Genomic DNA, 12031 nt, shown 5'->3' with positions numbered 1-12031 from the left:
GGCAGGACACGGGGTAACAACCAACATGCGCTTTCCCTGCGACAGGGCGCGTTCCTTAAGAATCGCCATCTGCACAGCCGTTAAAACTTTCTCCACAGTGGAAAAACGCAGTTCAGCCGAAGTGTACAAGTGTGACTTGTAAGCAATAGGTACAGTATCCCCCTCATTAAAAGTCAGGTATGTGAAACCCACCGTCCCAGGGATAATTCTTATCACCAGGTTGGTCTGGTTATCACGGGTCTGTAAGTAGTCAGATGTGAGCAAATCAGCCTGCAAAGACTGCAGAATGGCTGAATGCTCAGGCAGCCAGCATGTTATGGAAAAAGATGGTTGTACCAAGGCATATAAAGGCTTGATACGCTGGGCATATTCCGGAATGTATGTCCTCCCGAAATTTAAAAAACCCAGTAAAGACTGTAATTTTTTCAGCGTTGTCGGAGAGCGCAACTGCGCGCACTTCTCCAGGAAGTGAGGAGCCAATCCCTTTCCTTCATGGTTAAGTTCATAACCTAGAAACAACACTGTGTACTCCGCAATGTGTGATTTTGCAAAGTTAAACTTGTAACCCATGTCTGCAAAGTTACAAATAATGCTGTTTACACGACACAGATGCACCCAAAGTTCGTCGTCTGTGAGATAAATGTCATCCACATACGAACATGCAACTGGATCGAAACTCTCCAAAAGAGAGACTATGCGGGCGGAAAACACTCCAGGACTATTTTTATATCCCATTGGGAGTCGTTTAAACATTTTTTGTACGCCGCCGCACGTAAAACTGGTCCATTGGGAACTTAGACCATCTAATCTATGTGCATAAAAACCATTGGAAATGTCAAGCGTGGTTTTGAACCGTTTACGCTCAAGACTATTCACTAGGGCAGAGCCGTGAGTATTCTGTACTGCACAGTTACGGCAATGCGAGTTCAAATGCCGGTAATCCAAAACCAGACGATATGAACCGTCCGGCTTGTTAACAGTAAAAAGGGGATTATTCATTGGTGACACACACGTTTCAATTACACCTTGATATTCCAATTGTTCAAGGATAGCCGCGACCGAAGCTTTAGCTTCACGCCGTATGGGATACTGGGGTTGTGGCTGCGGCTGTGACCGTAAAGGAATCTCATGGCTAGGGGACAATTTATCCCAGCCACACTGATTCCGGTACACAGCCGGCGCAAGCGCCAGAGCCCACTCTTCTGCAAAATGCAGCGCTTCCACTCTCGGCACAGTGTGCGCGAAACTGGGGAGGATTACCTCCTCCCCTCGCGGAGCTGCGAGAACAAAAGGTGGGGGCCAGTCAGCCTCCGAAAGCAAAATGTCATACGTATCCGAAAGATTCTCCCAAAATACCCCTTTTACAGTTCGCTGCATGTCACCTTCAATCAACAGGACAATTTCAAAAAGTCTTTCAGGGGGAGCAACATGCGTATCTGCTGTTTCAATCACAATAAAAGTCTCAGTCGCTGTCACCTTCAACAGTGGACGGAGGGCCTCTCTCACTATGGTAATCTCCGCCGCGCTGTCCAGCAAGGTCAGAGCCCACGTCAGATTCCGAAGCCGCGTTCTCACTATCTGGGGCATATCGATGCGCCGTTAAGGCAGCGACTTTCTTCTTGGCAAACTGCGGTCTCTTAGGCGTAGAGTCGTCCCGCTGATCCCCTTCACTTCGCGTGCGGGGCTGGCCACGTCCTTGCTGGCCACCCCTGCCCCTGCCGCCCCCTCCACCACCGGTTGACGGAGCCGATGAGTCCTGAAAGGAACGAGGAGAGCGTTGGTCAGAAGCCTGATATTTCTCTGGCGTTATAATCATCGCGCGATCGCGCAAATCATAAACTCGTTCTGACTGCGCAGGCTGCGAAGGTGCAGGACCAGAAACCTGTGTCTGCTGTTGTTGTTGCTTACCCTGCTTCTGCTTTTTAGGCCAATTTTGTTTTTTGGACTTGGGTTGTCCACCCGTTTCCGAAGACTGTCCCTGGGGCTGCTTCCTCTCTTTTTCAGAAAAAGCTTTTAAACCCTTAGAAGTGCGGCCAACCATTTTATAAGCCGCCACAATAATTCTTGCCAGCTGACGGGGTTTCTCGGCCTCGGGAATTAACGCCAGAGCATTGGCCACCTGAAAGTTCACTGCATCCCCCTTGACATTTGCAAGGATAAGACCGCAAACCGTCTCAAATGAGCGGCTCAGGCGCATACCCAATTCGACCGCCGACTCCGGTCCGTGATCATCCTGAACACGTTTAAGGACCTCAGAAAGGTTTGACACTGACGGGGTGCCATAGCACCTCGAGTAAACCGCTGCAAAAGTCTTACCCCATGTTTCACAGTCAGCAAGTTCAGGGGCTAAATCTTTCGGTAAACTAAGCGTAAGAATCCGGTGTTTTTCACCCGGAGTCGTATTAGGAAACACAGCCTCCAGTTGGTCGAATTTCTCGGCAAGCCAGTAAGGAAAATCATCCTTATTCTCTGGCTTTCTGCCCATAACGGAATTCACCAAGACAGGACTGATTTTCAAACCAGCCTGTTCCACCCGAAGCTGCGCACCTGCGGGGGCTGCGCCATGAATATTACGACCAATGTAATGAACAAGCGCTCTAATCACTCCAACCGCGACCTCATGAAGACGCCGCAGGTCACCCACGTTACAAGTGGTGCGATTAGGATGAGGAGTAAATCCACCCAAAGCGGGCCAATTTGTGCCCGGAATGGACAAAGGACCTAACCTCGGAGCCGTTAAAGAATGGGGTAGGGCGCCACCAAACCAAACTCCGTGCTGCCAAGCGTCAATAGGTACTTCCAGTGCCCTGTACGGAGCATAAGCTGCCGGTACATCCGTGGCAGTGTATGAATGGTAGACATCTGAATTAGCGTCCAAAGCCGGAAATGTTACCCAGGAATAAAACAATTCGTACGGGTACGCATGTTCCGCACTCACCACTAGAACCACAGCCAAGCCTTCCGCGGGTACATTATAACCCCGCAAGTGGTCGCGAACCGCGACGCGGCTATGCTGCGCTATGTCCACGGCCATGTTAGCACAGGAAGTGAAAAAAGACAAAGAACACTACGTAGCACAACTGGGTAGTAATTCAAAGAAACCGTTTTTAGAAAAATTCAAGCTTGAAAAGACCTACCTCAAAAATAGGTAGGTTTTCCGACACCACCGTTTACCGGAAACGGGAATGAAGGTGTTAAGGTCTGAACGATATACTACTCGAGTGTCATGAAATACGGCCAACCAATCCGTTGGGCGCCATGTAGCAGGGTTTCCGTTCTCCCACAGAACTGTGCATAGAGATCTAGAACCTCAGTGAGTTAGGATGATCCAAAAACTCATCTCAGTGTCAGAAATCTCCTTACCTAGCTAGCTACAGTGTCTCATGGATCATTATGGAATGATCCATGTCTTAGACAAACCAGAAAATGATCTTTAGAATACCTCAGGAGTCGTGGAACACATGAACACTCTTTCGTTATATAATCATTTCAAACCAAAACTGAGAGTCAAAGAACACAAGTGCAAGTTTGAAATATTTATTATTCAATGCAAAGTTCTCAAACGCAGTATCTTGTATAATACCAAAATGCAGATTATAAAAATCAGAGTCAGCAGCATAGTCACTAATCCATAGTAAGCAAAAGGTGCTAGCATGTTATAATGCAATTTCTATAGAAATCTATATCACCTATATTTCGCGCACCCTATCTAGCATATTATATTATATCTAAGAAGGTCTCATTTGGGCTTTAGCAGGGCGGCCCCATACCTCTCAATGTCAGTAGGAGCAGTTCACATCAACAGCTACCAGCTCTCTTCATGCGCAGCACCAAGTGTCAAGTGTCTACGTTCATTCCGTGTAACTCTATCTTAAACCCGCGTAGAGCCCAAAATGTTGGCATCAACATTATTTGTGTTATGTCTAATGTGGTGCGAGGATCAAGCCTCCCAGCAACCTTGTGTTAGGTTAATTTTAGAGTGTGCAGCTCTCAGTGTGCAGACAGTTGTACCAAGTGTACCAGGCAAAGCTGATAGCATAGAAATAACATATTATTCTCAAATAAACCACCTCACCGCTTCTAGGGTGAAGGCGACAACAACAAGTATGTGTCGTGTGCAAAACTGAAGCCGAAGGAAAAAAGGCTGTTTAAACATGTAATGCACTCATGCTAACTTAACGCAATATATGTAACGAAGTATCCATATGACAGTACATTACAGTGGCTATCGTATGATTTCATATGTCCGGTCTGTACAGTGATTGGGGGCCAGTTAGACCGCAGCCCTAGGTGACAGTAAGCTATTATTACCCTTTAGGCATGTTAAAGGTCTTCTATGTTGACTGTGTTTAGCCAGTTTACAAACGGCCCCCAGATATCCCAGGGGTGGGACCGCGCTGGCATCAGTTCCCAATATGTCTCCAGTTGCGTCTTGCAGTGTGTTACACTGATGATACAGTTCTTAGTGGTCGGCTGTTGAACCGCCGTCCAATGAAGTGCCAACTGACCCTTGGCCATAATTAACAGTATAGTAGTTAATTTCTTCCTTTTGGGTGGAACAGGGGTCTGATAAAGACGGTGTATGTACTTGAAATGGATTAATCTCAGACGGTTGTTTGAGGACAACAGCTGCAGCTGACCACAGATTAGCTTCTATTTGTTGTCAGAGATGTCCACCCCAATGTCTGCCGCCCATATCTCTCTAGCACCAGGGGTGAGAATTGGGGATTCCCGCTGTGTAGTGTTATATATACGGCTGTGGTCAATCGCGAGCACATTTTCTAGTGCAGGGGGGGATTTGGGAACCTGTCAAATCGGCTTCTGCAGGAGGAACGCAGCTAATAATAAAGTAGTATGTCCGCAGCCGAGGGGGGGGCCTGACCGCAAATTTGTTGTAATGTTAGGAAAGTGTCTTCGGGGAATAGGTCCTTGCACCTCCGTATCTTAAACTGTGCCGCCCTCTCCCTTGCCCTGCTGTCACCCATTGGTATCTGTGGGTGGTTCGCCAGTTGCATAGAGTGGGCGTAGAGCATGTCCAGTTTTGCTCTCTTGCGCAGCCCCGGCCATGCCAATCACAGTGCCTCAACTGTGTTCACTTCATTGTGTGGCCTCCTTGATGCTTGAAATATGGCAGTAGCAAGTGGCGTTGGTGCTGCTCTCTGTTTCAATGGCCACATGCGGCTGGAAGGGTGTAGGGTGCACCCAATAGTGTAAGAAATACACCTGTGCGATGTAAGCATATAGCGCAAAGTCAGGTGCGGCCACGCCCCCCTGGGATTGGGGTAGGGTGAGTACCTCCCATGCTATTCTGGGTTGTCGCCCCGCCCATACCAATTCGATCATAAGTGTTTTGAAGAAGTGTGTGGTGAGAGGGATAGGGGTGTTAACAGAGAGGTTCAGCAGCTTGGACAGGATTATCATTTTAGCCACCTCAATACGCCCCATCAGAGATTGGGGCAGTGATTTCCATCGCTGTACCCTCTCTGTGATCCAGTCAATCACTCTGCCATCATTTTCGGACCATAGTTTGTTAAGGTCATTGCTTATCCATATTCCCAAGTATCGTGCTGGCCCTGTCGCTCATGTGATCAGGTACTCAGTTTCGAAAGGCCGAGTGACAGATGTTAGGGGGATGATAACAGATTTACCCCAGTTTATTCGCACCCCTTGATAGTTCCCCGTTTCAAATCAGTTCTACCGTCATGGGTGCTAGGTTGTCTTTAGGGTCAGTCATGTATAGCATGATGTCGTCCGCCTACAGTGATACTGTCAGACCTTGTGTCGTGAACCCAATGCTGCAGTGTGTGTGATGTTGTCTGATTCGAGAAGCCAGCAGTTCAGTTGCAATGGCGAAAAGTAGGGGTGACATAGGCCACCCCTGCCTTGTTCCCCTGGTGATTGCAATGGGTTCAGAGACCAGGCCGTTCACCCTTAATCGCGCTGTAGGCTAGCGTAAAGCAGTTTTATCTGTTGGATAAAGATGGGGCTGAGATCCATCCGTGGGAGCAGCGAGAAAAGGAATCCTCACTCCAAGGAGTCGAATGCCTTGGTGACATCCAGCAAGGCTGCGATCGCCGGGACATGTGGTGCGAGCTAATGCATTAGGGTGACCAACGTCTGGAGATTGTGGGACGTGGATCTGCCCGGTATAAAACCAGATTGGCCCGGTAGTATTATCCGAGGGAGCAGTGGTTGCATTCTGGTAGCTAGAAGTTTGGCAAAGATTTTTGCGTCAATATTTATTGGTGAAAGTGGTTGATAAGAATCACAATTAGTGGGGTCTTTGTCTGGTTTTAAAACTGTTATGATGATGGCTTCTCGCATTGAGGCGGGAAAATGGCCTACCTCCATGGCCTCTTGATATACTGCCAGGATGTGGGAGCCAGGATATCTGTGTACTCCTTATAAAATGTAGCCGCCAGGACGTCCGGTCCAGGGGCCTTATCTGCTGGGAGACCACCTATGGTCTGCTTGACATCCTCCACCGTGAAGTGCATCTCCATGTATTCCTGGTGGGCTCTGTTAAACCATACCAGTGCAATGGAGTCAAAGTAGTCACGCAATAAGTCCTCTGCATGTTCGGAAGTGGACTTGTATAGTTGTGCGTAGAAGCTGCACATAGTGGATAAGATATCTGGCGGGGAACGCACTATTACACCATCTGTGGTGGTCAGTTCTGTAATGACAGGAGAGCCTCTCGGCTTACGCAGGAGATTGGCCAGCGTTTTATCCGGCCTGTCCCCTTCTCCGTATCCATGTGTCATGGTCTGTTTGTGCATACATTCGGTTTCTCGCTCAGCTTCTTCCTGATATGATTTGAGCATGGTGTGTATATTCGCCAAGATGGACAGTGATGGTGTTGTACAGTATTGTGCCTCTAGTTATTGTAATTATTTTTCTATTCTACTCAAACTGTTCTGTATATCACATAGGACTCTGGACTGACCTGCTATGCAATGCCCTCGGATTACCACTTTAAACGCCTCCCACAGAGCGCCCTCAGTTGACACCCAACCAGTGTTGTGCGCAAAGTACTCCTGGATATGTGTTTGAAGGCTTTCGCAAAAAGCTGTGTCTAGTAAGGCATTTGGGGGGAGGCACCATGTGAATGGCTGTCAATAAAGTTGTGGGATCAGTAGGGCCACCGAGGCATGGTCCGATAGTGTCCTCACCTGGTGGGTGGCTTCCTGTACCCAGACCTGTAGGTCTTTGGTCAAGAGCCAGAAGTCTATTCTGGACCACGCTTGACGGTGGTGTGTGATGCATGTTTCCTCATGTGCCGTGGGGTGGAGCGCGTGGCAGGGGTCAGCTAGGCTGTAGTCTTGTATTATACTATGTAATGTCGCTGTCGCTTGTGGGTGGTGAGCCCGGGACGCTCCCTCCCTGTCCATGTGTGGCATCAGTGCAATGTTAAAATCTCCGCTCCAAAGTATTGCAGAGTCTCACATCGATTGGATCTTATGCCAAAGGTAGCGAAAAAATGTAGGATCGTCTATGTTGGGACCATAGACATTGGCTACAATTAGTGGCCTTTGGTATAGTGTTCCCTTTAGGAGTAGATACCGACCCTCTGGATCATTTATTGACTGTTGTGTTTGCCAGGGCACCCCCTTGCAAATGAGATTCGCTACCACACGGGAGTAGATTGAGTAGTTTGCAGTGTGAATCTCGCTCCAGCGAGTGGCCAACAACATTGCCCCGGCCGCCCCCAGGAGGTGAGTTTCTTTTAAGAGGCAGCTATCTACCCCATGTGTGGACAGGTAAGATTGTACAAGCCGGGATTTAGGGTGGTCGTTCAGACCTTGTACATTCCAAGTGAGGCCGGTAAGTTTAGACAGTCGACTGCAGCATTATCTTAAGATTTGTCTGTGTTGTGTCACTATTTTCCCATCCTTCCTGTCTCAATCCGTGCCTTTGGTATAGCCACCTTTGTGTTTTACGTGTGTACCTGCTCTGTGTGCTAGCTTGGTGTGACTGTCTGCGATGAAGATAACATAATCTGATGGCTGAGCTGCCCTGCAACCAACAATGTCAAACATTAACATTCCCCACCCACCCCCCTCCCACACCAACCCCCCAATAAGGTTGTGGATCCCTTGGTGAACAACACCCCTTGCGAGGGAACCATTGAACATAGTGTAACAGAGAATCATCCCAGAGGGGCGTGGGGTTGCCTGCTTACTGCCCTGTAACATTTGGACAGGGTGGCAGATCGTGTATGAGCGGCTCTGGCTCAAATGCGTAGCAGCAGTTGACGTCCCTAAAAATGCAGAGAGTATTGCGGTGTTTCCTGGTGGTCTGTTTGGTATACATCAGGGCAGCACTGGCGTCGGTGAAAAATAGGGGTTTCCCCCCAGTGAGGACTTGTTGCTTGGCCTAATACATCATTGCGTACTTTGTACCAGCTTGTTGAAGTAGTTTTTTGGCCGGTATGAATTCTCTTCTTGCGGACTGTACGGCTTGAGTAAAGTCCTATACAGCGCTATTTTGTTCCCTTGATATTGGGTGTCCCCTTTTTCCCTTGCAACTCTCAACACAGTATCTCTGTCTCTATAGTTGAGTAGGCGAGCTAGAATCGGTCTTGGGGAAGCCCCTGGTGATGGTTTAGGGCCCAGAGTGCGATGCGCACGTTCCAGCAGGAACATCGGGGTAAAGTCCTCCGCGCACAGATCTCGGAGCATTTCTTCCACGTATCGTTCCATGTTTTGAATGTTGGTAGATTCCGGTACCCCCATGATACGGACATTGTTCCTTCTGGACCTTGCTTCCTGGTCTTCGTTACGAGCCCTTCTTACCTCTAGCACCCTCTCCATACATAGCATGTTGCCCTGCGATGTTTCCTGTCGATCCTCCGAGTCCGATACCCACTGTTCCAGCGTGTCTATCCGGCTGTCATGCTTGTCTATTCTTTGGGACACGTGGTCCATTTGTGCCGCCATATTGTCTAATTTCGTATCAATTCGTCTAAGGCTGCCCCTTACCTCCCGCATCATTTCTTCCCCATGTCAGTTGTTTAGTCTCCTACCCCCGTGGTACTTCTGCACAGTGTGCACAGCTACCTTTTCCTCCTGCTGTGGCGCATTTGGTCAGCGAGTCTGAATGAATTGTACTGTTTCTGTACACCGTTCTGATCCCACGATGTCCAGGAGTGCCCCTCTCCCTTCGTGTTGTGTTTCGCACCTCTGGTGTCGGCTGCCCACCTACATTTGTGTGGCTCTCTACTGCCTGTCAATGGGTGGTACTGCTGGTGTGTTGCTCACCGGAGCCCGGGCAGGCCTCACTTTTTGCACACGAACACTGGAAGGCCCGGTAGATGTCGCATGGCCCAGCACTTCCACGGCTCGTTCTCTTTTGTCCTCACAGGGGGTCAGCTATGTGATCCCCACAAACGCCTCAAAAGTGGCAGCCCGTGAAGCCCGCACAGTCATTCCCGCTCTGCACACTTCACTCACCGGTACAGTCGCTGCCACTGGTCACCAGTCGCGGTTGTGTGTTCCCGCTTGGGCTCAGAGTCCTTAATCATCGGGCGGTGCAGTGTTCGGGCCGGCCCTCAGCAATTCGCCACCTTTGCTATCAGTTTCCAGGAAGTTTGTGATGTCCAGCCCTCCTCGTGTTGTCCCCGTTACTGTGTTGTCACCAGATGGCGTCTCCTACAGCGCTTCACTCTTGAGCCTTCTTCTGCTGGGCAGCCGCTCCCTGCTGTCAGGGTCACAGGAAGGCTGCACGCCCTCCATGCACCGCCCTGGTGTTCCTCACTGACCCTTGGTGCGTCTGCAATGGGCAGGTACACCAGCGGTGTCGTCTGTGCCCATCTTTAGACGGTCGTCGTTATCTCAGTAGTCGTTCCCGTTAGTAGGCTGCAGTTTGCCGCTCTTTTTAATGCGCAAGTCCCGGGGGAGTTGAATCGATATTTCGTGTGTAGTATCTTGTTGTGAGCCCCCTCACTTCCCAGCGCTAGGGTCCTCGCCTCCCGGGAGGTGGCATGCCCGTGCCGGTTCCGGGGCCACTCATCGCAGTGCCGCCTGTACACTGCCAACTCGCCCCCTCCGGTCGGATCGTTTCAGCACACTGCGACTTGCATGTTCTCGCCACAGGCCCCGCGCTTGTCTGGAGGTGGAGAGACACCGTCTAGCAAGACTCACCGTTGGTGGTGCTTGCACTCTGCGTCACTTTATCGCTGTTATCTCTGGCGGATTTCCGGCGCTAGTGGGCCGCCATTTTGGTTCGCGGTCGTCCGCAGTTTTGCGCCTACTGTCCCCAGGTGATTTCCTTAGGTCGTGCACACGTCGTCCGCCTGGCTCCCCAGTTGCAGGCAACCGGGTCGGTGGCTTCTCTGCGGCTCATGGGAACTCATAGCTATTCACAGCCTGCAATCCCTGCTGCAAGTCTCCACTGCTGTTTCTCGGCCTGTTACAGTCCGTGCCTCTTATTCACTGGATCTACGGTCTGCAGCGAGTTTTCATCGCCCGGAGCCTCGCAAATGACAGCACGGAGGTAAGTCGTTCAGTTTCACTTCGTGCACGCCCCCGATTGTTCTCCAGGCCTCGGATGTTAGTCGGATTGTGTGCTCTATCGGCAGAGCCACCTCACTGTGCGGCCATCTTGCAGCTAGACTCAGCCACGCCCTCAAATGCAGGTTATCCTTAGCATGCCGAAATGGCATGCTTATTTATCTTTCCAGTCAGTCTAAGGTTTTATTGAAGAGCTACTCATAGGATTCGCTCTGGTCTGACAACAATTGTGGTACCCCTCTCAAGACGGCTACCTACGGGCATGCAGCAGGGAGGAGATTAATAACTGGTAGTTGTAACTGCGTCTAGGAGTGTAATGAAGCTGCTCTACCTCTACCCTCTGAATCCCATGAGTTGTTATTACAATGGGGAGTGGAAGTTAGTAGTTGGACTGCTTTCTGGCAGGTGAAGAGATTTTTATTACATGAGTGGTCAGCATGGAATAGCAGATTGCTAGGAGTAGACAGGGCCTGTGTTGCTGGAATACTTTTTTCACAAGGACCATCGAGATTCCTAATCAAGATACAGTGCCTGGTGGAAGTACTAAGTGAAGTTCCGTTGGCGGAGCTTGATAGGTTGATACCAAGTTTGACTCAACCAGGTTTGACTCAATAATAGCCAGACGTGAAACTAGAGGAGAAAGTACAGTGTTAATGGTTGAACACAGTTTTTTTGAGAAAGTCTTTAGGTGGCTATTCAGAAGGTCGTTGAAGGAATCGATGAGATAAGACTTGTCAACCTGTGCAAGTTGGACTGAGGTTGAAACTGGAACCTCTGGGGCTTCTGTACTTGGTACCAGGACAGGCACTGGCTTGGGCACGGGCTTGGATACAATTAAGGTCTCGGAAGGGAATGAAAGAGGGATAGACACCTGTTTACGTTCCTTGCTGCGTTTAGCTCTCTTTAGTATTGTTATAAGCAAGGACTTATTGTTTGCACCTTTGGAAAAAATGGAAGGAGTAGCAGTTGGAGAAGTCGGTGCATGATTCGTTGTGGATCCTTGTGTGGAGAGAGAGTCAACAATACTTTGGGGTAAAACTATAGGTATGTCCGTAGGAGGGCAAGGAGAGAGGCCAGGTAGACCACCATTAAGACTATCTGAATTGATGGAAAGCCTCAGTTCAGTTCTGGCAATTTCATTACTAATGGTGCTGATGGCTTGTTCAGGCATTAACAATTAGAGTTGAAAAGAAAAAACAGTACCTCTCAGTAGATAGTGACTCAACTTCCAGGCGTTGGCTTTGCAGCTTCAACAGCTTCACACTCCGATTGAAGGAGTTGGGACGTGAAGACATAGGCCTCAGAGAGTGAGCCCAGACAAGCCATGATCGGCCGCACACAGGCGCAGACTGGCCAGCTCCTTGGCCCGGGCTTTGAGGGTGCTGCGACACCTTTGTGGTGCCGGGAGTCCTGGCTCTGCCTCCCTGTGCCGATGGAGAATGCTGGGGGACCGAGTCTCACCCCAGCCGACTGCAGCCAAGTACAGGAGACTGCTTGGGCCTCAGACGGCCCCTTAGAAG

Source organism: Lissotriton vulgaris, chromosome 4_1, assembly GCF_964263255.1.
Source record: "Lissotriton vulgaris chromosome 4_1, aLisVul1.2, whole genome shotgun sequence".
Taxonomy (NCBI): domain Eukaryota; kingdom Metazoa; phylum Chordata; class Amphibia; order Caudata; family Salamandridae; genus Lissotriton; species Lissotriton vulgaris.
This window is presented reverse-complemented; position numbering follows the sequence as displayed.